The following is a 5,980-nucleotide window of genomic DNA, read 5'->3' as shown; positions in this document are numbered from 1 at the left end:
AAATGTTAAGATTCTTTCTTGCTTTTATATTTCTACATATCGATGTTTACATGTTATGTTTATGCATAGTTGTTAGCTATTAATGCTTGATTCTTGACCAGCTAGACCACTTAAAGGTGCGGGAAGATCTGACTGATACTAGTGAGTTACAATATATTCAATTTGATGCTGTTTTAACATGTTAAACATATAGAAAAATATGAGACAAATATTTGGAATATTATAAGTTTTAAAGTTTGACAAATTAATCAAGAAGAGAACTGAAGAAACTAACTGATCGAACAGTCATGTAATCGTAATTGAAGACCTCGTTCTAGCTGAACTGGAAAAACCTTATCAACTGAAGAATGCGTAACTGATAGGACATCAGTTAGAACTGATAATGTCCAGCTGAACTGATCGGGTGATCAATTGATTTCTAATCAGTTGAAGTATCAGCAGACAGACTGACAGGTCATACCAAAGCAGAACAGATGAACAGTCTGAATATCTTGTAATACTGTCAGATAAAGTAACTACACGACGATTCAACGTATAATTTTCATTAAATGTTCATTAAATACTTTCAATATGACCGTTGAGATCGAAGACTATATATAGCTGATCGAATCAATTAAAGAAGGTTAATGAAAACAAGTGAACACACACGAAACAATCAAGGAACAACCTTCAATCAGTTGCGATACTTTTCACGAGTATTTTATCAATTTATAGATCGCATACTCAGCTCTACATTCATTGTATTTATCAGTAGCATTCAGGCCACCAGTTAGAGCATTTTCAGTTTATTGCTGTAAAAGAGTTGATTAAACTAAGAATTTCAGTTTGACAGTGTGTAAGACCAACTGAAGTGGATTATTACAATCAGCTGTAATATATCAAAGTCTTTTAATGAAATCATATCCTCGTGATAGAAGGGGTGACATAGGAGCATTTGAAGTCTCTGAACACCATAAAAACTCTCGTGTTCATTTCAGTTACCATTTCAGGTTACACTAAGTATTCAATCTATATTTCAGTCTTATTCTGCACTATTATCAGTTGACTGATCTATATCGATAAACAAGATTCTAAGATCAATTCCTCAAAGAACTGATTCACATATCAGAAAATAGTACAAAAATCATAAGTGTTTATTCAACACTCTTTCTAAATACTTAAATTACCTTCACCGATCGTATCACAAATAATAAGCAGCTTCAAGTAAATAACATGAGATATATGTAAGTTTGAATGCAATATCTTTCTACGTCTCTCATTCTTCCACTCAACGAAAAAATTCACTAAAAAAATTTGGTTGTTACAACAACTTACAAAAATACTTTAGCTAGGACTTATCAACTATCTACACTGAAACTCCTAAAATCTTATTCAATAACAAACACAAACAAAACCAATGTTTGTTGAACCCTAAGTTCATATAGATATAAACACGACATACTAAACAGATAACTTGAGTAAATGTACATCACGACAATGATCCTTAATGATAAGATATACAAATGTGCGTGTGCTAAGTATAACAACTTGATGATGTAAATAAATATTTAAGAGTGCTCAATATCTTTATTAAGACATATTGTGAAATTTTTTAAAATATATTTTTTTTTACGATAATTAATTTATACTCATTTTATGATGCAAATCACCCTCAATAAGAGTGGAAATCATGGCATCTTATTCATTCACATGCATGTAGTACAATTTGTGAAATGCGGAACATATATTATATATAATAGGTTTTTTGTGAAACGGTTTCTCGGTTTTTTTTCCATAAAATGAGTCAACCATGTCCATATTTACTATAAAAAAAATAAGACTTTTGACATGAAAATTAATTTTTTTCATGAATGATCCAAATAGAAAATATGTCTCATGAAATTGATCCGTGAGACCGTCTTATATATAAGAGTTTTTATGTAGTTAATTGATTATATATTCCAGAAATCAGACACAATTTTCAAAATTAAAGTCCAGTCACATTCTATGAAAATTATATATCCAAACGCCCCCTTAATATTTTCTTTGATTTTTTTATTTTTATTTTTGAGCTGAACATTTTCTGCATTTTCCGTCTAAGAAAAGTGATATTTATCTAATTTATTGAGGACAACATGAAAAAGTTTAAGAAAACGACATCATGCATATCATGATTACATGATTATGTAACTTTAATTTTGTGAGGCTCATTTACTCTAATGACAATTAATTATGAAACAATAATTATTTGATTTAAAGCAACAACAGAAAAAGGGTTTAAAATACTTTAAAATGGACCTCAAGGCCTAGAAAAATTTTGGCATGACCTCCCCGTAAGTAGGATATCCCTAAATACTCAAGCAGCAGTTTATATCAAAATATACTTCAATTAGAGTCATTAAAACAAAAACTGGAGTCAAACAATCTATAGCCGCACTGACCAGGACTAAACAGAAATTAAAACTTACCAAATATTCACCAGATCATAAAAACCACAGAGTCGACTCAGAACATCACAAAAACATCCAAATATCAATACAGATACACGGGACATCTACCCGGCAAATAAACTACAACACAAGACTCAAACAAACTTCAAGACATACATATAGACTAACTGGGATACTCCAATGAACAAAACCAAGCAATCCAACCTCAATCCAAAGCTCCAGTGGCGGAACCTCGGCCTGATGCTGCAAAACAACTCGGGAGATCTACCATGGTGCCCAATAGCAACCACAGTAGTCTCCCAGAAAACAACTGAGGTCAGGATTCTGGTATGAAACAGTTCAACAATAGTAACAATAAACATAAATCATGCATAATCATGTAATAAAATGTAATATGTAATGCATAAATGGCTCAACGATAATCGGGATAACAGGAGCCAATAAACGGTATGATAACAATTGGAATAATGCTCGAGCAACAACACACAGGGGAGCTACATCGTCATGCGGCTAAACTGCCCTGCCAAGTATGCGAGGTATGCCAGACTGTGCTGAATAACACCCCTGACTCGACCTCAATACAGCTGATACGATACAACAGGATGGCACAACAGAACAAACTAGATGACACAATCCCAACGCTCATCTCAAAAGGTTGCACTAACCACGGGATTGTTCAAGCACATCTACGGTCTCATGTGTATAGACCTATCAGCCACACCATAATCCCGAGATAAATAACAGTGCCAGATAACAATGGATATCAACAACGGACTAACAAGAACGATAGGGCTCAACATGAATGTCATAACAGTATGCCATATGTTAAATGCTAATAATAGGTCACAATAATAAACATATATCACAACGAAGACATTTAACAGCTTACAAAAGTCAACAAGTCATAGATATGATCAATACAACACAGAATGACAATTAAAACATAATTTATGTTTTACCGTCATATGTTACTGAGCTGTAACATACCTATACCAACTTGACAAATCCAAATATCAACCTTACTTCAAGATCCTCACCCTAAACAAAACAACAATAAGCCGATCATGAAAACTACATTCTATTCCAATGTCCGATTTGACAGTAAAGAGCATAAAATTCATATATCGCTCAATATTAACTCAAATCAATATCCGTCAATTGGAAATGAAAAGAAAACTCAATTATCTAGGTTTTTTCTAGTTGAAAACATATTCAAATTCCCAATCATTTGAGCCCAACATTACATTGAACTCAAGATATCAAATCTGTTCTCGAACAAAATTCCAACCACTGAACAGTTTCAGTAAAATGAGTATAACTCTCTCCATTCTTGATAGAATTTAACGATTCTGGTACCATTTTGAAGATAACTTGTAGACCTACAACTTTCATTTGAACAAAATTCCAAATTCCAACTGCACAGAGGTCATATTCTCGAATTACAGAAACATTTCTACATAGCTCAAATACAGAATTCCTTTTTGATAAATTTTGGTAGACAAATCATAAAAAATCCGTTTCTTATTGAAATTCGCTGATTCTAGTGGCTATAAACAGCTAACTTAAAGCACTACAAAGTTTGTGTAGGGCATTTCTATAAATTCAAGTTGTAAAAATCGCAGCAACACAAAAACCACTCACCAAATTCGGTAAAATTCACGCAGAAAACAGAGCACCGGAACAACAGCTTCGATCTACCCGAATCCTTGGTCAAAATTCGTGATTTATGGCTTGAATCGAAGATAAGGATGCTAAGAAGAGGTTTTTATTTATTTTGCTCTCATGTGTTATTTAAACTCTATATGTATTTTGTATCGTTAAATTCTCCGATATTCTAAAATACATATTTTTAACACATTTCTAAAATTATTTGGCATAAATAATTATTTTAATTTACAACTCAATAATTATTCTAATTATGTCAAATTACCAGGTAATTAATTACAGGACCTTACAAATTTGTTACAACAGTTAAAATTGCACATTGAATTCGATAATCAACCATTAATTAAAACAATTTGAATTTTTTTTTCATTGCAAAACACACATTATTTACTCGTTTATTAAGGACAAAAGAAATGCCAAATTATTTATGTTAACATTAAATGACATATGATAATTCAATTCTCATAATCCCAAAAGATTCGTAAATGATTGCTATGATAAGAGCTTGAGCAATTTCGGAAGCAACCATATTCTTTATATAGTGAAAAAGAAGAATCACTTAAAATGGCAAGATCATATATATACATATATGTATGTATGTATTGACATATATGTATGGATAATTTTCTCTTCGAACTAAATAAAAAACTTTAAATTTCATACTTAGTTAGTGATTTCTCACTAAAAATGTGACTTGAATTTTTTCACAAAATTATAGTACTAAGTTGTTCCTTGTAAATATTCTTATATTTACTTTAAATAAGAAAAGATTTGGAAGAACACAAAAATTCCGGTGAGACCGTCTCACGGAACAATTTTGTGAGATCAATCTCTTAGTGATTCATGAAAAATACTACTTTTTTATGTACAAAATATTATTTTTCATTTCAAAATTATATTTTTTGTTCGTTAAGTTATGAATATATCCGTGAGGCTGTTACATAGGAGAACTATTATGGGGAATAAAATGTCAAAAACTAAAGATAACTATTATCAACATGCCAACTATATATATTCATTCGTTTTCCACATTTTTTTTGATGAATCGAACTGAAAAATCAGGCTGGGTTCCTTTGAGTAAAGGTGCAGCCAAGCTTCAATAGGACAAATAACCAAAAAGCGATAAATAAAAAAGGAAAGAAAACTTGAGCAATTTAAACTATTATTCATGGATACGTCAAAAAAAAAAAGTGAAAAAAATAAATAGATAAGGAATTTTCCGGATATTATAAATTGTCCATTTTTTATGGAAAAAAAAATCAATAATTGTAATATTTTCTAATTAAAATATCTAAACATTTTCAAGACAGTGATTACTCCAATTGTTTAATCAAGTTACTGGCTTAAGTTTAATTAGTAGCTAATAATTAGTGGAAAATCACATGAAATTGTGTAAATCATGCAATTCCTTTAATTTTAGGTTTACATGATTGAATTTAATAAAGTTCAAAAGCAATGACAAAATGTGTTATTAATTATCTTGATTTTAATAATTCAGTCCTTTTATTAGTTAGATTAGATATACATATACTAAAGTGGCACTGGTGTAATGGAACTCAAAAGTATATTTAAATCAAACAATATATTTTATTTATTTCACATTTTTCATAAGAAAACAAAAAATAATTTATATATTTGAAAAACGTAATTTTATCTATAGTATATACAATTTTTTTTCATGTATCTATGTCATAGTGTGAACAAATCTTTTTCATGTATCTATGTCATAGTGTGAACAATTACTAAACAAATTTATAAATAAATTGAATTTAAAGGTTAATTATTGGATCTAGATCATGTGGGGAAAAAATTAATATTCACAATTACATATGATTACATTAAAATTGAAGATAAAAATGTTCATTTCTGTTTATGAATGCTAAGAT

The sequence above is a fragment of the Primulina huaijiensis genome, chromosome 2 (genome assembly GCF_012295235.1).
Source record: "Primulina huaijiensis isolate GDHJ02 chromosome 2, ASM1229523v2, whole genome shotgun sequence".
In the NCBI taxonomy this organism is placed as follows: Eukaryota; Viridiplantae; Streptophyta; class Magnoliopsida; order Lamiales; family Gesneriaceae; genus Primulina; species Primulina huaijiensis.
Note: the sequence above shows the minus strand (reverse complement) of the source record.